At 43.0% G+C, this 22,223-nt stretch overlaps 1 protein-coding gene across 2 annotated transcripts in view; it reads left to right on the top strand.

Annotated features, from left to right (window-relative positions):
• The first annotated feature begins 5,860 nt into the window (after positions 1-5,860).
• The window catches only part of jakmip1 (janus kinase and microtubule interacting protein 1), a 66,386-nt gene continuing 50,023 nt past the window's right edge, over positions 5,861-22,223 (top strand). The window contains exon 1 of one of the 2 annotated variants that reach the window (XM_035425754.1): positions 5,861-6,328. The gene's annotated coding sequence lies outside the window, so the exon portion shown is untranslated. The remainder of the gene's footprint in view (positions 6,329-22,223) is intronic. The other variant, XM_035425753.1, reaches the window with a different exon arrangement.

Here is a 22,223-nt window from a genome sequence, read left to right as displayed (position 1 = left end):
ATGTGAAATGGTGGCTGAAACGGACTTGGTAGCGGCTTGTAGGTAGCCTCTTTAAGTCTCTAAAATATGCTTATTCTCATTAAAAACTTGTAGAAAACATGAACAAAACCCAGAAGTGTTATTCCTTTGTTTGGCAGCATTCTTCTGGCAGAACAGCACACGTGATTTTTGTTGGCTGTGAGTTTGTTTAATTAATAAAGATGAAATAACATGATGTAACCATAAAATGGGCTCAGTCACTGTGAGTGAGCTTTCAACGTTTTGCACATTTCATTTACGAGCACATTATCTCACTTGAAAATGGAAAAACGATAACGTATCAAAAATTTATTGCAGTGTGGCATGGTGGTGTAAAAACTGAATGTTTTATCATAATATTGTGATTTTAAGGCAATTAGCCTGAAAAGCTTTTGTAAAATGGCCATGAATGGAAACTGTCTGGGGGGGTCGCTTTGCAGGATTCCCGCAAAAAGCCAGAATGGCGTCTCCTCTCAGCCCCTGTTACATACTGTATAGTTCACGAGTGTCCCACCTGGCAAATCTCCATGGTGGGAAAGGGGATGAAGGGATAGGGGAGGCCATCTGTGAGGTGTGAAGCGTGCCAAATCAGCACACATGGTAAATTGTACCTCAGCTACACTTCGACCCTTCCGATCGGTGAAGTGAGCTTCAGAAAAATCACGTATTCCTGTCTCCCAGCATGCTGTGCATCTGTCTCCTCACCCACGACTTTGTGAGAGAAAGGGTCTGCAGTCTGAGAGCGTTGAGCTCAGTGTGCTCAGTGGGTTAAGCGTCTGTGGATCATGAGTGCATCCCATACTCCTGAGATTGTATACTTCCTCAGGATTACTCTCATTGCTGGTACTGTGCTCTCTGAATGCAGCTCATTTGTACAGCTGGGATTTAACTGCAGTCAGACAGAAGTGCTATGGACTCCTTTGCACAGAAGCGTGTCACAGAGGAGTCAGAGCCATGAATAAAAGGGAAATGACTCCACCCACGCACACTGCCACTCCGTATTTCCATTTCAACTGGGTCTGATAGCATTTGTATTAGTCACGTTTCTTTTTCTCTTTCTCTCCCTGTCTGCGATATGTATGTATATACACACACACATACACGAATACAGCAGTTGTGTACTCACCCTTGGGTCCAGTGTCTGCTGCCTGTGTGGCAGCTTTCCACACACTTCCTGCCAACTTCCTGCTTTATTTACCACACTTGGCAGCTCTGGTCCACTCCTCAGTATCATGTAAGGGGGTTTGGGGGGAGGAGAGAGTGATGGTACTGTAGGTGTTGACAAGGCATTACTGAATTACCTTTCAGCATGAACTAGTGGGAGAGTGTATTCAAATGGCCAATGAGGCACTGGCCCATTGGTTTTTCTGTTTCACCATTCTTTCTTTTGTTTTTATCATCCATTTTATTGCAACTACTGTACAATACTGTATCCATTTGTGAAGCAAGGAGACTTACAGGACATCTAGTGTGTGCAGGGCCTGTGATTGGATATGAGTGACTAAAAGCCACCCAGTGAGTTACGTATTTATGATAGGAACAAATTGTGTCATCTCTGTTGGGTTAGACTAGTATTTTCCTGTTTGACACTGGTAGGTGGGTACTACGTTTTGGGCTGCTCTTGCAGAATGGAAAATATGAATTACAGGGGAACTTGGGTTAAATCTCTAATTTTATGCGCTGAATAACAATGCATTAGCCGTTACCTGGACGACTGACAGAAACGCCTCCAAAGAGCAGTTTTCCCAGAGCCGCGCCCCCCTCCAAACTGAATGACAGGCCAGCACAAGGCAGCACGGAGCTGCAGTCGTAAGCCTGCAGGTTGACTGAGTGGGTCTCAGTGGGCCTCGGAACCGCTCCTCTGCGTCGATCCCTCTCCGCCTCATAAAGCAAGGGCCACGGCACGGCCACGCCAGCAGGCAGCCAGTTCAATGCGCCGTCCACAGGGGAGCTCAAACAGCTGGCCCCTGCCCTCCGGCCAGGATGGAGCCTGGACCCTGACGCCTTGCCAAGCTCTTTGAGTTTTGCTTCGCTTCCCGGCATTGCCCGCGGAGCCAGGGGGCACGGGAGGAAGGCAAAGTCCAATCCAGAATGACTTGGGATTATAAACCACGGGCCAGAACAGACTAAAAGGATTTTCAGGAATAAATATTTCACTGAAACCCCTCGGTGACAGAGACTTGAGTAAAGCCTGTGTGTTTATATTAAATAATTAGTCCCCTGAGTATCTTGCTGTGATGTGCATCTCCACACTGAGTGAAAACTGTGTGAACAGTGTTTTATCAGCTCTGTTGGTGAAACTATGCTTGTATATGTATTTTACAGTATTTATTCTGTGTGCATGTGTGTGTGTGTGTGTGTGTGTGTGTGCGCATGCGTACATGTGTGTGGTGTCCGTGAACAGATCTTGTTCCTACAAAATTCACTGTTATTACAGAAATATTTCCCTTCATCCAGCACAGCGACTGGAAGGGTGCTTTTCTCCAGTGGTGAACAGGGAAAGGGATGAATCATTGTGTGGGGTGTGTGCGTTGGTGCTCTGTTGTTATAAAACATTAGGTTGCCAGAGTGAAAAGGTCTTCACATATTATTCCCATGGAAAGGGATATGTGCTAGTTATTGTTGTAGTGATTTATAACTGGAACCCATACTTTGAATGATCTATCCAGTGTAATGCTTCCACTGATCTCCAAGAGAAGAGGATTAACTATAATATGTTCTGTGATATCAATTACATTACAGAGCAGTTCATAAAGATGCTTTTAGGGAAATTAAAAGGCAATGTTAGGCATTTATCAGTTCCTAAGAGACAACTTTTCATACAATTTCCTAGAATAACATCAAACATTTTAGTTGCTTTGATATTTTAAATATTTTTGACTTTGTTCTATTTAGTAAGAGATAAAATTTGATTTGCCAACCAGAAATGTCTGGGAACTGCGTTACTTGTATAAACTGTGGTGGTTGAAAGAAAGTTCACAATCTTATTCGTCTAAATTAGAACCTTTCTCTGTAATCCAGAAAAGATTAAATGATGAATTAATGTAATTAGATTATGTTATGTATATGATTATAGAAGATGTTTATCACTATGTTGATGCTAGGAGGTATATTCAGTCCCCCATCTGTTCCCTCAGATATGGGGTAGCAGCGGTACCCTCGAAAAGATTCATTTTCCTTTAAATAAATGATCATTCCTTAATAGTTCCTTAATACTCATGAATATGTAACAGAATTAAATGCATCGAATAAGGTGTTTTAAGCGGTACCACTGAATGAAGCAATATATTTCCTAGTATTGAACATTTCTCAAATAACCATTTGCAGTTTAGATATATATTGTCCTTGAATATTTGTGCAGATGTGCCAGGCTCAGATTTTGTCTGATGACTTGTAAGGTAATTTTTCATAATAGAATGACTTGAACAGAAAGTCTTTTGGCTCTGTGCTCAGTTCTGCAAGCTTGCAGTCCGGTGAGACTTCTGAATTACTGGCCAGAAATAACTTTGTTCAGGGACTTTTTCAAAGTGACATTAAATCACAAGGAATATGGGTGTACAAGCATAAATTGTCAAAATATGTCTCATACGCCATTTTTTTTTTCTGGTAGACAGTGTATAAGACCATCCATGGAAGCTTTGCATCAGTGTATAAGATATAACTGTTGGCAAGAAACTTCAAGCAACTTGAGCCCTAGAGTCACATGGAGACGGTTATATGGAGAATGTTATTTATGCAGCCCATAATTTCAGTATCTCATGTAAAAAATGCAGTACTGCAGTGTGTAAATGATAGCTGTGATTTTCCCACTGTATCACCACAGGTTCTCACAACCATAAGGGTGCATCTTCATCTCCTGCACTCCTGAATGCATATTGTCACCTTGAGAAATACACTTAACCTGATTTCCTTAAGTAGGTACCTATCTGTACTGTGCCACTATCTACGTAAGTCACCCTGGATACTGATACATGCTAAGTAGCTAAATACTTATTAAAAAACCAAATGTCATGCAATCTGTGGCAAACATCTCTACTGCAGATCAATGTAGCACAAAGGACTGGACTTTCACAACATTCTCACCATTTTCATTAATGTTCTGCTGCACCACCTAAATTTCATGCTCACATTGCAGGGTCAGTGCCAATCCCTTCAAGGCGTTGCCAGTCGGTTCCATCCAGCTGTTTTTCTGTACAGATTTGTCACTATCTCCAATACCTCACTTCAACCCGCCCCCCAACTACCACCCCCAGGGATGTGCTGCAAATACAGCGTGCTGTAATCGCCAGCATCATGCAGATGTACTGAGGAAAACAGTTGCATGCAATTAACTCTGGGTGAAAATGTAGGTCACGTTGAGCCACTTTTCAAAGTGTTTATTTTGACTCATTTTCATATTACTCTGTGTGGAAAATTTCACTCCTGAATCATACTAGTCCATTTCTAATGCCACCAGCAGTAGCACCAGCATAATATGAGTTAACTTCTCTGATGTAGAATTAATCCGTGGATATTTTTGCACCACTGAATAAGACTGAATCCCATCTTATTTTCTTCCGTTCCTTTAAGGCTACTTGCAGGAGAAACTGAACTGCTAAGCAGTGCTTTTGATTTTTACCATTGGGAAGATACCAAACTAGCATGTGTCGTTTCCTATTTTCATTCCCCTCCCACTAAAAAAGTGAGATAACTGAAGAAACTTCTTGGTGAATGGATAGAATAAGGTTTGAGCTCCTTGAAAGTCTCTTTGTTAATATGGGGGGGGGGGGGGGGGGGGGGGGGGGGACTGACAAACAATAAAATATAATCAATATATTTCAGTATTTTAATGTCTTAAAATAAAAAGCACTAGTGAATAACTCAACATTTCAGCTGTAAGCTAAGTTATGTTTTTCCTCTTCCTGATATGGAGAACCCATAAAACTGAATGCCACACCTGAGAAGGAGAAAAGAGGTCCCTCTACAGGGCGCATCAGGAACAGCAACATCAGCACCTGTCCTGCACTCCTGTGTGTAATGGATGGCAGTATTTTAGGGAACTGGGTCTACAATGCCAGGTGGTTGCAGGATTGATACTCATATACCACTGATGGGGAAAAAACACAATTAGGACTGGTTCAGTAAAAACCCAGCTTTGTTATGTAAATACTTTCAAAAAATCTCATAAATGGCAGTCAATTGAGATTAGGACGTCCACCCGATAGAAGTGATTCATGCATGTAGCTTACTGCACATTTATGAGGTCCGCACATGACAGATGTGATTCATGTATGTATGATGCATTAAGCATTTTGGGTTAAGTGCCTTCCTCAAGGCTACAGCCGCAGGGTCGCATCTTGGATTTGAACCTGCAACCTTTGTTTCAGTTTCCTTAACCAGTTCAACCTACTACAGCTGCCACAATGCAAATGGATCTAGCTCTGAAATTAAAGTTTGATTCAGTCATAATGATAAAAGCTCTTTTCCACGAGGAGGAAAAACACGCCACTATATGTCACATGGTCCATTGTCATGTTCAAATATGCACCATTTCCTCTGGTTTGCATGTAAAATCAGTCCCTAAGAGTTCTCACTTCGCAGTCTATTTACTTTCATTATGGTCTGTTACAATGGATCATCTGTTGCCTGTCCGTTTTACATCGACGGATGATTCCGGATTTGTGGTCCCATGTTCCTTTGGGAATTCAGGTTTTTAACCATTCCGGAGATGAATGGAACGATGCAGATGTGTACGAGTACGTCACTATACCCGCGATGAACAGTCAGCCCGTGCTCTTAACTCTTTCATTACAGATATGCTTTTAAGCAACAGTGGGATTCACCCCACATCTTCGCAGCTTTGGGTCCGCTGTGTTTGTATGTGGTCTGTTTTGCTTGTGCTGTAAATGGCTGACGTCCCGTGTGGGCGGAGTGCTGTCAGCGTGCCGGTTTGCAGACAGCGGATCGGAGCCGTGGAACTATCCACGCCTGAGATATGCTCCTTGCGTTTTACGCTGTCATTGCGATAGAATTAGTTAAACTTTTCCAAAGATTCTTAGAATTCAAAACCACAGAAATACTTTTGTTGTAGTAGTTTTAGAGTGGACTCGGACTGTCGTCTTCTCGTCACCGTCTTCGCGATTAAACGTCATCCTTGTTTCGCAAATCTTTCACAGCATCCTGAGTTGAGGTGTGTTCCTCTCAAGATCTGACAGGCATCGAACGACGTGGCTGCAAAGGAGATAAATTGGTTTCCCCTTGTTAGCAGTCTGCCAGAACAACACCCGCAGGAGTTTCGTCCATATGGACTACGCGTAGAAAACGATGCAAAGTGAGTTATCAGGTTTTGCTAACAATTAATACGCCAATCTTTTTTGCAAACGTGTTACTTAGCTGGATGAATCTGCAGTATTTCCTGATTGTCTGCCTCTCTGTTTAAGACTTCGCTGTGCACTACATGTTGTCGAATATACTAGAAACCCAAAATATGTCACTATTAGGTTGGATGGAAATTACAAATTTATCATTTTACTGAAACCAAGTAAATGCAACTGTTCGCGAGGTCAAGTCTTTTCGGTACCCTCCCAATTAAACGCTGGTCATGCGTTTGACGTGATGTGCTGCAGCGTTATTTTGCTTTGCATGTCAGAGTGCTGTATTGCATAATTGATAAAGATGCGGAATGCAGATGGTTTAGTTGGGGTGTGTTTTCGTTTGCCATGACAGAGTTTGCGTGTTTGGTCAGTTATATGAGTGGCTAGCTTTGTAGCTGTTGTCTGATCAGTTTTAGCTAGTTAGCTACAGAAACGTTGCAGAGCGAGGCTGTTTCGGTGCGTTCCCAGTCGTATGTTAGCCAGCTGATTCATATTATTTGTCATTAACGTTAAGTCTCAGATAACGCAGTACCTGAAGATGCGTATTCATAACAGCATTCATTGGTGGTGACTGCACACGTTCAATATTGTAGTGCAACGGTAGCTAGCAGGATGCATTCCGTTCCGTTCGATCACTCTCACCAATGACACGAGCTTAGCAAGCCATGCTGTAATACCCTGACTGTCATTTTTCGAAGGGAGTTTCTTTTTTCAGTTAGCTTTGCTAACAAGCGGCCAGCCAAAGACAGGGTAGTTTAAATCATTTTGGGCTTCTATCAGGCTAACATACTGGGCCATGTGTTCCTTTGGTGCAGATATCTACATTGCAGGCTGAACGACCGAAGGGTGGGGTTGAGCAGCACGAACCTCTAAACACTGTGAAGCGTCAGCTTCGCACCCGGGAGTATGCGTTTCATTCGACAGTTTGCAGTTTTAAATTTTCATTGTGAGGCCAGGATGGTTTTGTAGCCTATGTTTTAAGTGGAGAGCAGACCGTTAGGACTAACGTCTTTTAAAAACATTATCACTGGGGATCAATTATTGGCAGTAATTACTGTAATTAAAGACATGCTGATTGCTTACAGGTGCAGGCTATTATTAGAAACTCTAGAATAAAGTTACATTTGCAGTCTTGTCATATGGGAAGTGCAGTTTGGCTGGAATTTCCCTGCATTTATTAAAACAAACACAAACGAATTCGTAACTAAATGTTGGGTGGGTATTTCAAGGGTACCCCTGTTGTCTTCAGACGTTTCATTATAGGTCATTCTGCCTATCATCATTGCTGGCCATTTTGGCCTGCCTGTAATCGTGCCATAATGGCAGTCTGTATGCTTAAAATGCTGCCTCAAATCCATTTAAAAAATAAATAAAATAATATCTCATACATTTACAACACTAAGATAGGAATGAGTGATGATATGTTCATTGGAAAACAGGAGTCACTTAGTGTATTTTGGGGACTACATATCTGTACATCATTCCACTTTACACCCTCTTCCACAACCTGCCCAACACCAAAGGACAGGATATATATATATAGGCAGCCTAATCACTGTGCCAGTAAATCAAATCAACACAATGGAGACATTATGAGAGGATGGTTTAACTTGGTTTGGCTAACTGGTGGGCTCTCTTGCACATTGTAAGCTCATGGACTGCATAGAGAATATGCAGATAGGCTTTTGGTCACATGAGCCGTGGTCTGACTGCCAGTGAGAGATGAGTCGCAGACGCAGTATAGAACGATCCGACTCCATACTCCCTACCGTAAAATATGCCGTCAGCCTGCATGCGGTTCAGCTGAGGGAGTTTTCATTTCATCCTGTTGCAGATATCTATGAATGCATAAATGAAGATCCAGCTCTTTTAACCTGTTTAATTTCAGGCGCCTAGCATAATTTAGTATTTGATTGTGCAATTCTTACTGCAGTATGCAGGTTAAAGCAGGGTGTGTGTGTGTGTGTGTGTGTGTGTGTGTGTTTAAGCATTGGCAGCAGAGGGGTGCCTGTTCTTTAAAGCTGCCGTATGATTATGATTTTGCATGTCAATTCATCATAGTTGGCCTCCTACTATTGGCTGCTGTGTTTAGATTCTTATACCATGCCTTGAGATGCTCATCTTGTCGCCCATGGTTACGGTAACTGAATGGTTGCCTTAGTGATTTTATATAATGACTGACATCTGAAGGCCCATCCCTCTGTATCTCTTTCTTTCTCTCTCCCAACACTTACTTGCCATCTATCACTCTCCTTCCCTTTCTCATTATTCCTCTTTTTTCAGTCTGTTTGTGCAATATAGCGTAATTTGCAAACCGGAAACGGCATCAGGGTGGCATAGGAAATCTAGCTGCCTCCTTCATAGCTGCTAACTGGAGCATTTACAGTATGGCAGGGTTAATGGTCAGTCTGCTTTTTCAGGTCAACGGCTTGCCTGAAAGCGATGGGGGGGAAATCTCAGTCTGTTTGCAGTGTAATAATTCATTGTTTGTTGTGCTCCAGATATGTCTTGGCACCATCTGGCAAGGAACCCTGTGAAATGTATGGAGTCTGCATTTTTAGGGTATGGGCCTTCTAGGTTGAGTTCTCGCACTGTCAGTATTACTACTACGATTGCAGAGATTGAAGGGTAATTGCACTAAAGCCTATACAGTGGATTACAGCTCCCTTTTGCATTGCCTTAAAATGCATACAGTCCTACAGGGAGTGTATAGCCTACTGGCCTGTGAAACCTCTCGCTGTGAACGCTGCATGTCACAGTGAGATGCTGAAGGAAAGCTTACTGGAGACTTCGGTGGAATGGAAGGGGAAGTGCATGTTTAAAAAGGACCAAGGGCTGTTGGGATATGGAATGCCCTGAAGTGTGCAGAAATGGCCCCTGGCCTAATCGACCCCGGCTGCAAGAATCATAAACTCCCCTGCAGAATTGACTCTGTCTGGAGAAGGCCGTAAAACCTGATGGCGCTCCTGTCGCTGAGGGCCTTTTAATTTCAACTGTGGGCTGGGGGTTCAGCTGAGGAAAGTAAAGCCATCTGGTGTTCAGGTTCGAATTCCCAAAACCGGACATTGTTTTTGTACTCTTAAGAAATGCACAGTAGCAAGGGGCTGTGCGATGATAAGGTATCTCAGATTATTAACCAGAAGTTTGTTGGCTCACATCCTGAACAGGATGCTGTAATTTTACCCTTGAGAAAGATACGCGGAGGATATTTCTGTTACCTCAAGGGAAGTGCAAGTTCAGCTGAGTAAGACTATTTATACAAAATGGATGCAATGTTAATAGGTGTACGCTATGCATGGTGCTCTGGATAAGAGCTAGTAAGTTAATAAACTATCAGAAGATGCAAGGAAACATTGCAACATATTAAACACAGTAAACACCCTCTGCCAGTCACCCTGGATAGAGGCACCTGCAGCTCTTATTTAATATTCATTAATATTAATGTAAATTAAAGGATGAATAAAGGTCAGTGGTTGGTATTTGCTTATGCTGATGTAATACCCTGTTACCGTTCAGGGTGATTTGGATCAGGGAAAATATTGTTATGGCAGTAAGTCCCTCATGAGGAACATTGGCTATTCAGTCAGGGTACCATGAAAATATGTAAACATGTTTGTTCTCAGGGAAAGACTTGGGGACCATTATTTGAACAAAATAATTTTGTTTCTCTACAGTCAGCACTTGTTTTTTGAAGTAAAAGGTTACAACTTTGAATCAAGAAAAGCATGTTTCATTATCCAGTGTCTGTATAGGTAGCCTATTTGTCTCTGAATGTTGTGAGGGTAGCCATTTTGCTTCGCTGTTGGGGTCAGAAGTTTCTAGTGAGCGTTTGTGTGGTTGTCGGTTTTTGAACAGGACAATAGCTGCTACTCACAGATTTTTAAATTCGATTTTGGACAGAGTCTTTTCATTCTACTTGAACAAACAAACCTCTGCACTCGGAGTTACAATGCTTCAAAAAGAGGAAAAGATGAACTCAAACGCCGAAGCATTAATGCAGTCCATTAACTTTATTGATTTGAACAATTGCAACAATATACAGTAGCCTAATGTTTATGCAATTACAGTATATTGGTATAATGCAACATGCAATAGCCTAATGGTTGTGTGCAATTTCACACTTCTTTGCTGGCCTGTCCATCTCTCTGTCTCTGTTGCACAGCAAATTGTGCACATTTTCTTCGCCTTCGTATCTACCACTGTCAGAGCCACCATGGCTGATCTTGCAGGTTATTATTTTTCACTTACCGTAGAGATGAGCCCACTGGTCTGCAGAAATAAAACAACTGTCTATACAGGAGTGGAACTTGGAAGATGGCCTCAGTACAATTATTTCTGATTGGCTCTTCTCACCGTTTAGCCTAATTTGTCCCGGATCCTGTCAGAGCAGGATTCGTTAACTATTTGCATAGATCTGGCGCCGGTTCCCAATCACCTTCCAACGCCGCCCAGTCTATGATTGTAATCTCCCCCACCCCCACCAGCAGTCCACAATCACAATTTACTTCCACTCCCCCACCCAGGTCAAGTACATTTTCTGTCCATCTACTGGTGCAGAAGTTTGCCCCCACCCCCCGTATGTGCTGTGATTATGCTGGTTATTTTAATTAATCACATCCCACTGTTTGAATCTCACATAGGGGATTTTGCGTGATATTCATATCTTCTGTACGCTTCCAATTCAGCCCTCTTGAGCTCTTGCTGGAGATTTGAAATCTCAGTGGAACAACAAACAAAGGGTAACTTGAATTATCAGTGACAGAAGTGCCTGTTTTATACCCCAGGCATTTTCCCCAGACTTTCCTCCCTTCGGCTGAAAACACCCAGAGGAATAATGTCGGGGAAGCCGGGCAGACCTGCGGAGTCAAATGCATTCAAACGTAAACCGCTTCCTGTTTCTGGATCAGCGGCTCTTTTAAACGCTCAGACCATTTGGAGCCCAGACTGCTTCCTGCATCACATTTAGTAGGAAATGCAGGAATTGAATTGGGTTTTATTTGATCTTAAACTGACTGGGTATAGTGCATGGTGCCACGTCTGAATTATGTGCACATGTTTAAAGCTGCGCTTGTATGTGTAGCTGGCATCCTGAGAAACATGTCGTGTGATTGGAGCATGTGAGGGACAGAGGGAGGTGCTTCTTCCCAGCTGCCCAGCAAAATGAATTGATCATGGCCTCATGCACTATAGAAAGCAGAAATTGCATTGCACGCTCGTTTTGAAGATTAATTTCTGCTATAAGGAGTAAAATGCATAGCAGAAAATGAGGCCATATGAACATATTGTGAAGAGTGATTTTGTGGTCAGTCTGTTATCTGGTGCAAGAGCCAACTTGGCGTCATTTTGCCCAGCAAATAGTTAATCAGCAGTGTTAATTAAGTAAGTCTTTTAATATACCTTTATAATGCATTTCCCTTATCTAGGGCTTGTAGTTTTTAAATGATTTTATTTTTTAAGATTATACATTGAGGTGAATTTGACTCCTCGAGACTGTAGAGTAAAGTCCTCCCTGCAGTTCAAACCTGCAGCCCTCACAGCTGCTCCACGTTGCGGCCAGTTTTGATCCTGCAACGCTCTTAAGAGGCGCGGGTGTTGGGACTCGATTTCTTAGAGCGGTTTAATTTTTAACGACGGAAGTGCAGAGCATGACTGTGTGCTTTGTTCTCCTGGAACTGCGTAGACTATCCTACTCCTGGAGCCGGCCGTGTTTTTGAATAACCCTGCATTGTGTGGCTTGAAGGAAACAAATGGGACCATTCAAAGGTTTCAGTTGCCACTGCAGCCGTTTCTCAAGCTCATTAATAATTAGTTTGTCATGTTATTGGTGCATAATACTACTATTCTACTCCTAGGTCTAGGTAATTACCTCTCTTTGAATAATAGTGATGCCCACTCCTACTTTTTAAGTAGAATTCATAGGCATTCAGATCTTGAACACAATTAACTGTGAATCGATTATTTTAATTAAACCCACAAATTAAATGTGTGTAGATCTGTTTTTGTTCCAGCACAAGAATCCTGCTCCACATCCTGATTCTGGAGTTTCCGTAGGTCCAGTCAAATTTGGGAAATGTTAAGGCTTTCCTGCACTCATGCAGGATATTAACACAATGCACGGCCTATTTCAGACAGTTAGTTATTAACCCTTATCAGCGGTGATAAATCTTCTTTAGTGGTCTGAGAAGCAAAGGGCTCTATTATGTTCTGCAAAGCATTTAATCTTTCATCTGCCTGCATGATCTGCCTATGCTGCCCTGCATTGCCCAGCATGCAGCAGGTCAGAGGACTTTGGTAGTCAGGAACACATTCGGCCCCAGGCCAGAGTGCGTTCCTGAACTTAGAGTCGAAACAGGGTGAAGACCCTTTTTGAGACCTAGCCTGATGGTGCATAGTAGCCTATTTCATTTGGTGTCAAATTAAGCAAAGAAGGGAGGTTTATGTCCTTGCTATTGTGAGTCATAAACCTCTAAACCTCATCTGGAGATGTTTGGCACCTCCAAAAAAATTTTTTTTTTTACTTTGAATTCTTGGAAAATTTGATATTTTCAGAATTTTCACATTGAAGGGATACTGGGAGTGGAGCTCACACTGGCACTAGGTTCTGGCCAGTGTTTAGAGGAAGAGGTCGAAAAATCTCAATTGTTAAAGAGACAGTTTTGCCAATATACACCTTCTCTTGACGGAAAGAAACTGTACTCTGTTCAACCATTAGCCTACATGTTGTCCATGCTCAGAAACATTATGGCAAATTGTAATATGTAGCCTATGTGGACAAGCTTTAGGTCTCTAAACGGTCTGAAAATCTTATGTGTCTTATTAAAGATCCAATTGCTCTTAACTTAGGTTTTTACCTTAGTAGAGAGCAGTATCCAAGGCAACCATCCATTCATTTCTCCTCATATGGTTTAGCCCATCTGCAGCGACAGTGTTGAAACCACATAGTTGGGTTTTTTTAGCTGTGAAATATAGATATTGATTGGACTTCCATTATTCTTCTGTCCGTCTTAAATTTCTGTGAAATGCCCTGTCATGCAGTGCCATTTGGCAAATGGCCTAGGTGACACAGATTTATCTCACCGTGAAATGCTTTTTTCAGCTATACGCAGGACCTGTGTGTGTGCGTGTTCATGTGTGCATGTGTGTGTGCGTGTGTGTAAGTGTCCAGACAGTGTTCATCTCTTTCCCAGATGTAGTGAGTGTAGCAGTAAGTAGGTGAGGAGAGGGCAGGTGCATCATGGTCCCAGAGGTAAGAGGCTAATAGAATGTGCTGAGATAGGCAGTATCTGTGTGTTTGTGTGTGTGTAAGTAAGTATGTACTGATACTGACTGATATTGCCCTGTGCATGACACCACCCTAAATAAGGAACACAATTTATGTCTCTCAGTATGTTGAGTCTGTGCCTGCAGGGTATATGCTTTCTTCTTCATCCTGTGTTAGTCAATGGACTGATCCTGGAGCTGCCTGTTAAAATATACTACTATATCAGGACTGCCTGCTGTAAGGCACTGCACCAATTAAACTGTGAAGCAGCTGTCACGAACCCTCCCAGTGAGGCCAGTCTGCAGAGCTGGGTGGTCCACTCCTGTTAGGGGTACCAAAGGGTGACTGATTTATGCTTTACCTGAGCTCTTAATTAGCCAATTACATCACATCACAGGCTTGTTTGAGGACTGAGTCTTTTGCCCTCGCTCCTGGAACACTGGAGCTGTTGTATCCCTGAGCAGCAAACATGAATGTGCTTCTGTATTACCTCCCCACCCCACCCCTCCACTGGCCAAAGACATCCTGTTCACATGTTAATTACCATGTTTAAATATTGTGTGTGTGTGTGTGTGTGTGTGTATGCGTGTAATAGACAGCATGTGTGTGTCTGTCTGTTATGATACGGGCATTTGCCAGATGCTCTTATCCGGAGTGACTTGCACATTGTTCTCAGTTTTACACAGTAAATCCATTTATACAGCTGGATATCTCTATCTGTTTGTTTATGTGTATAAGTGCACTTGTGCATGCTCGTGCATCTGTGTTATCTCACCCTATCCTGGGTGTGGTCCTACTTTGCACCAGGGCCTTTCAGACTCACAGTGACTCTCTTAATCAGGTACAGCCAACATTTGTCCTGGGAAACCTCAGGGTCTCCTGGATTTTATGTTAAAATCAGCATTCACTTTGAACCCAAAAAATCAGGTGCGATGACTTAAACGGTTTAACTGATCAATACTGTGGGGTGACAACAGAAATCTGCAGACCCTGTGCCTCGTCACGACCAGGCCTGGGGACCCCAGCAGACCCAGTGGCTGTCTAAGACCAGGTTTGGTGACTCTGCTTTGAAGGATGATGCAGTTGCTGACAATGAATACTCCTCAGTCCTCCACACCCCAGCGCTACACCACGTCGATGCGGGAAGATCTGTAATCCCACTCCACACTGATTGTTTGGATGACCGATGAAAGCGACACATCCTCAATTTATTCCTCTTCACCAGCGCCCGTGCGAAATCCCAACCTTCACGACCTTGCAGGGAAGAGAACATTTGAGCTTTCTAAGCTGAGTGTCAGATGGATTCTCAAGCTGACCTGCCCATCCAATCATAATTTTGTCATTTCCTCTGGAATCTCACAGGTGATAGTCGGAAATTATAGTCCATTATTTTAAAATTCCACGAGCACAATGTATGCATGTGTGCAGTGTAGTACCTGCAGGAGAATATGGACTCAACAGCATCTTCTCATACAAGGAAAGGGCGGGTCATTAACTTAACATTAACACCAGTTATATTTCAGTTTGCTGCAGGAGTGGAAGGACATGCCATTTGGAGAGATGTATCACTGTGACGGGATGGGTTCTGGCCAGTTGCAGGATTGTCTGCCCCTGTCCCGTCGTATAGCCTAATAAAACTCTTCCGAATCATCTGCAGGACGTCCTGACCGCAGTAGGGCTTATCTCTCTCAGAGTGATGATCTCTGGACAAGATTGGCCTCATTATCCGTACATACCTTTCCAGACTGAATCACCACCAATGAGCTTTTGCCACCTGATTAAACGAGCGCGAGATGCAATCGATGCTTTATAACAGCATGCGCTGTTTATAACGGCGTATAGGCTGAGCGTGTGGGTGCACACCGGCTGTAGGCAGCTGATTGTTATTGAGCACCGGAAAACAAATGGTGTGTTTTTATGCTTCTATTCTTTTCTTATGCTTAGGCCTATGGCTAGAGTGGATGGGAGAGACCATATAGGCCAACAGATCATTCTGTAATTACCAGGCATTTGCACTGTATGGACAGGGAGAATGTTAGCAATGACTGCCCCGGAGAAAGGCGCTCTTCTGTTACGCGGCAGATTTATGCAGCAGAAATGCAAATGTTGATTTTCATGTTGTATTCTTTGTTACACCTTGCATTTATATTCATTTATAAATTTCATCCAGATTTATAGGACGGACACTCGTATGCTGTAGCCTTAGCTGTAATTCCTCATCCGTGATCTTGAAACTGTGAGTGACCCTGAACATCCTTTGTTGTTGGCTTTGCTGAAGGATGGGTATACCAGCTTCTTTTTTTGGTCTGTTACCCAAGAGATGCAGAGGCACTGAATTCTGTTCTGTTGTCTTTTTTTCTTCAAAATTCTTTTGGCCTATATCTTGTTTTGAGAACGTCCATTAATGGGGATGTAGCAGAAGGACTAGGGATTATTGATTTAGCCGAATGGAATGTCTTCACTGTTTTAGCAGAAAGCTAACCTTCCTTATGAATTAGACTTTAAAATGCAGTCTTTCTTCTTCAGTTACAATTTCAAGTCATACTAGGATGCAGTGTTTTATTACGGCTCTTTAAGGTGTTTTTTCAGTTCCGCAGATGCATTGTAAAATCACACACAGACGTCAGCTGTTATTTGTACAGTTACCAGCAGTTTGGGGCCCTATAAAGTTAAAGGGAATTGTCTACTTGATGTCCATTTCACGCTGATGTTTTCATGGGCTTCTCATTTCAGCTGTTCCTCAAACTAACCCTGCAGTTTGGATAGGACTTTGAGGACCTTTTAAACCGTTTGTGTGAGGGTTCAAGCCTCTCAGTAATCTCAGTGGCTATAATAGATATTCGATTTTATTCTTCTGTGTAAAACAGTTGCAACCCCTCTGTTTTCACCAGTTTGGAATGGCTGCCACCTCTGATGGACAGTCTGCATCCAGACAGGGAATTCTGCAGCTTCAGCATGTTGCTGTCCTCCCGCACTTTCTCCCTTGAGCAAGTGACTATTTCCAAATTTACGAAGCTCATGTGCTACTGCAGCACAGCTAGCACCAACTTGAGGTGAGGTGAGGTCACTCACTGAGGACAAATACTAACCAGTATGTGCTGGGCAAGTAGACAGGGGGAGCTTATGTAGCTGTAGCCTGAGGAACCCTGAGAGACTCGAACCCTGTGTTGTTGGAGCAGCAAAGCCAGTTGCGTCCTGTGAAGAGCCAGCTTTTCTTTGAAAAGACAAGCACTCCAACTTTACAAAGTCAAGCTCTCCAGCTTTAAAAGGCCAACCTCTCCATTTTAAGAGAATGAAGTTATTTATCTTTAAAATACCAACCTCTCCATCTTTACAAAACAAAACTCCCCATGTTTATAAAGCCAAACTTTGTCATTGTTGTCTCAGTCAAGAGGTGAAGGTGTATGGGAAGAGACAGGCAGCCCTCTCTATAAACCTAAAGTTAAAAATATTTGGTGACTAAACAACCTTCAAACCTCACTGACTCACGTCACAAAGCCGAGAGGCTCCCTCAGATCAAAGTAATGACAGTACATTTGCTTTGTCACTAGAAGGTGAAAACAAGAGGGTTCATGAGAGCAACTGTAGGTTATGAACAGTGCTCACACCTTATGTTCAGTTTTTACCTTGAAAGTCAAGTACAGCGTAATAGATTTACACTTCCCTGGTTGAAGATGCATGGTAATTTCTAGCAGAATAGCCTTGACCCAGTCGGCATGCTGGTGAGTCAGCTCAGTTTGTCATAAATTCCTCAAACCCCCGCCAAACCCCCAAACCCACCCCGTCATCCTTTCAACATTTTTATAGGTTCAGTACTACTACCACCTACATCTGTTTATAACAGCCTCCCTCCCTTTTGCTTCTCTTTTCTCTTTTTATCAGCTATAATGCCCCAGGGAAATGTGTTCCTGGCTCCAGTGGATCTTTTTTTTAAAAATAGATTTTCTTGATTTAGCGAAATATTTCTGCCTGCCTGCCTGTTAAGGGAGCCATGGTCTGTCTTTTGCTAGAGAGTCTGTATTCTCTTGCATCACAAGCTGGGGGTGCATTTTCAGTTTTTGGGGGTGCTTCAATGTTTAGAGTGACTTGTGCAATCTAATTCGTTACTCATAAAATATTAATTGATACAGCTGGTGTAAGTTGCTCCCTGGCACTAAAGGCATGCCTGATGCTCTTGTTTTCACTTGGGTTGTAGGGACATAAAGTCCTCACCCTCACAGCAGAGTAATGTCCCCATCTGCATCACACAGCACACAAGCTTACACACACTCACATACACACACACACACACACACACACACACGCACGCACCTCTTTCTGCGAGGGTGGCTCACCTGTGCTTGCTTACACCTGCATGTCTCTCGCAGTACAGCTCCGAAAAGGCACACGTGCAAAAAACCTGCACACCAGATTATGCAGAGACCCTCACTGGAAAAATGAAGAGCCTGTTCTGCGATCCAGCACTTGCCGAATTTTGGGTCAGGACCCGCTGGGGGGTCGTGAGGATGACTGACGTGGGTCTTGAGATAGCATGTGAAATTATATATTATACACTCTATCACATTGGGAAAATTAAAAACTGTGCTAGCTACATACTCTGCATTAGTTTCTGTTTACCTGCAGCTACATTGCATCACATTGCGCATGCAGCCTATGTATTGGAAAGATTTAAATTACACATTTGAAGATGTTTCTGGCTACATTTTAAGAACGGGTATGTCGCAGAACACATATGCTTTCATTTGGGTGGATCATGGAAGGTATGATGGGGAAAGCTTTCCCCGGCACTAGTGGTTCCAAGGGGCCACTCGAGATAGGGTGTGTATGTGTGCGGAATTTGTAGATCCACCTCTGCTCTCACCTAGTGGGTGGTGGGCTAAGAACGTTTGGGGAAACCCTAATCTCGCCATCAGACGTCCTCTCTGTTCTGAATTTGAGTGGCTTCCAGGAGAGAGTGGTGCTGCGACAGACAGTGGGTTATGAAGGGCATGGAGAATCACTATTCCAATGCTCTGATTTTTACCTGTGCCCTGGGGGAGAGTTTATGAAGGTCTGCCGTGCTTCACGTCATGTATTTAAATCCGCTGCTTTATCTTTGAGTGTCCATGACACTGCAGCTGGTTGCTTTCCCTCTCCTTGTCTGTGATGGTTGGAGATGGTGGACTTATGATGTGCTGTAGGGAGACCACAGGAATGTTCAGCTGGACACACGTGGTTGTTTCATAATGCAGTGTCTATGAACTTCGGTTTTCTCGTGTGTGACGGTGTGAAAATGTGCGGATCTGATGCAGATACACGGGGCTTATACAACATGGAGTCTACATACTGTCCAAAAATGACAATCATTTATGCCAGGGGTGTCAAACTCAAGTCCTGGATGGCTACAGTGTCGGCAGGTTTTTGTGGTTTCCTTCCAACCAGCTGCCGACGATTAAGGCCTTAACAACAAGCTGTGTAGATTTTTTAACCAATCAACAACTGAAATTAGTCACTGGCTCTGAAATTCACTGCCTGTATTCTGACACCTGTGCTTTATATGGAAGTATTGAATTGTGTAATTTAACTAACCTGCAAACTAAATCTGAGATTGACCTGAACACATTATTCATCAGTTCCTCATGGTCTGTTTAAATTTCTGTCCTTGGATTCTCGCTGAAAAAGTCCAATTAAAAAAATAAATAAATAAATTTCCCAATGAAATGAAACGTCTCTTTCAGTGGTCAATCAGGGGCTCCTGCTTGTAGACATGACATTTTTTGTTCTTGTTCTTTTACAAATGTAGAAAAAGGAGAAAGCTGCAATGGCTCCAGGGTCAGTCAAATCCTTGGCATGGTCACTTCGCCCGTCAGGAACATTTGCAGTGTTTTGGGGCTTCACTCCGATTTATAGTTTATTAAACAAAATTTAAACACCGGAGGCAAATGACTCAGCATGTTCCCACAATGCCTCTGTGATCACTGCGACATTGATAGCCACTTTTCCTAAATGGCTTTGGTATGCTATTCGCAATTGGCAGCAGCAGGATTTAAGACTGGCAGCTGCCCATTATCAATCCACTCCAGTCCATTCTGCCTCACTCTCGATTATGGGCCAATTTCCTCCCTTAAATGGGTCACAATGGAAATGTGTCAGAACTTCTTCTCTGTTCTGCCAGTCTGATACTTTCAGGTAGACCGCCTTGGATAATGCTGTGCAGTGCAGTGCTGCAGATCCTCTTTGAATGGTAAGCAGCTTTGTGCTGAAGTTGGACTTGCGGTTGCTTCAGAAAACCCAGCCAGTGTGAATAAGAGGTTCTTCCTACAGCCTCCTTCCTGAATATTGATCTCAGTTGAATCTCTCTGCGTATAGTACATCCTTCTGTATCTACAGTGCAAATTTGGAAATGAGCTGTGTGAAATGATGGGGGTGTGGGGATATGAAAGTCTTTGTTGTGGACTGTTGAAAGTCGGCGTCACTTTGTGCAACCAAAGTGGTGAAACATCAGCCTAACAAAAGATAGCATGAAAGTGAATGTGTTCCGGACATTGATTTAGATTTTTCTCCTTTGTCCTTGACGTCTTCTCCCGGCGCCTTATGAGCGAGGAAAGGGAAAACAGCGTCCACGGAAACAAAGCATTTACTCTTCTGTGAGTTGTGATTTGCAGTTCATCATTTGGACCGCGACTGTTTCATGGAGTGCTGTGGCGGTGTTTTACTGTGTGTGTGTTTTCCCGGTGACGTTCACGCGGCAGCGGGCCGGAAAGCCGTGAGATTCTTGGCGCCGGCCCCGGGCTCTCGGCCGCTGTGCGAAAGCCTACTGCGGGCTGACTCGTCGGGTCGCTCAGTGTTGCGTTCGGTTGATAGGGGAGATCTGCAGGGCCCTCAATTTGGCGTTAAGAATTTGGCGTTTGGCGACTCGGCCCCTGTGACCGACCGTGATGCAGGGGGCCACTTTTGCCCCTCCTGGAGCCTTTCCGAGCTGCTCTGAGCTGAGATTAATGATTTTGTGATGCGTGGGCCGTTCCTCTCAGATCTGAGGCTGTTGAATGAATAATTTGTCCTGAGCGTTGGTCTGGCATGCTAAGTAGGCCCACTTTGAAAGCCTTAAAAGCTTTAAAAATGTCTTTTTCTCCCTACGAAAAAGGGCTGATGTATCTTTTTTGCTTTATGGATTTCTGCATCTCCTCGTTGTCTTGGAGAAAGATGCCAAGAAAGAAGTTTTGTCACAGATTTGAGCATTTTGTAATTCAAAAATATATCCCAAAAAAAACAAAATATTTTATTAGATAACAAGGTGCTACAGTAGACCCTGCTGCAATTTGAAATGGAGTAAACTGCAAAACCAAGTGTTCTGACATTTTTTAAGGTTGCCATTTGGAAACTATTGATTTAATTCAGGAGAAAAGTCTTAACTATGAAAAATGACCCCATCTAGTTAGGCTAATTGTAGCACAATTGTATAGATACAGTAATAGAGATTTTTGGTATAGCAGTAGCATGAACATGGCCTCTGCCCTCGATGGTTCCCCCTTTACCTCCAATCATTTTGACTGGACCCTTTCCTGGTGAAGGAGCACTTGTGTGATTCATATCTGAGAAACAGGGGGGTCTTTGTTTATTCTCTGACAGATGCATTATTGGTTTGTTTTAGTCTGTTCGAGAACCGCGACTGCATCTTATCAACTGAAGAACCGTTGTGCATTTTATTTATGGTAGGGGAAGGTACTAGAAAGGTGTGATTAATTTCATCCCAGCCAGAACTATTGTTAGGCACATTGGGTTATTCTGGGAGTGTTCTTGTTCCATTTACACGTTTTGATGTAGGCTATTCTTGGTGAAATTAGAGCTGCAGACGTAGGCTACAAACCTTTTTTGAACTGTCTCACTCAGTAAGATGTTCAGTGTTAAATCAACTCTTACAAGGTACATATGTAGCTGCTCAGTGGCCAACAATAGAGGACTGTGGTTGTACTGGGCAGCTCCCAGGTGTATGAGTGTGAAGCAGGGCGTTCCTGCAAAAGAGCATCCGTGCTCAGCGAACCTACCCTGGGTAAATAAAGGTTAAATAAAAATAAAAGAAATAAATGGTCCACATTGGAGTTGAATTAACACAACACATCTTACTGTGTATGAGTGTAACTAGTATGGTTGAATGGAGTTTTATTTTTTGGTGTGGGATTAGCCTATATATTTCTGGTGGGTTCAGTAGTATGGGAATTGCAATTGCTTTACCTCAAAACCCTAAAGCGAATTATTATTTTTTTCTTTAAATAATGAACAGTTCTTTTTTGCATCTTCCTTTGGTGTAATTTAGGTTACTCAGCAGATTCAGTACAGAACTGACTTTAAAGAATATCATTGCAAAGCACACACAATATAATTTGAGTGATATCTAATACACGTTGATGGAACCAAAGATGATCTTTGTGACATGTCTGCTGTTGGCATCCCCTCTCAGGAGCAGCAGAGATTACCCAGCATGCATCAGGGCTGTCAGGGAGGATTCAGTCCCAGGACACTGAAATGGAATGTTTCCTCCATGCACCGCTGACTCCTGTTCTGTTGCAGAATTGTACGTCTGATGTCTTGTTCCGCGCGGTACCGTAGCGATG

Source organism: Anguilla anguilla, chromosome 7, assembly GCF_013347855.1.
Source record: "Anguilla anguilla isolate fAngAng1 chromosome 7, fAngAng1.pri, whole genome shotgun sequence".
Taxonomy (NCBI): Eukaryota; Metazoa; Chordata; class Actinopteri; order Anguilliformes; family Anguillidae; genus Anguilla; species Anguilla anguilla.
Note: the sequence above shows the minus strand (reverse complement) of the source record. Positions and strands in the feature narration are given on the sequence as shown.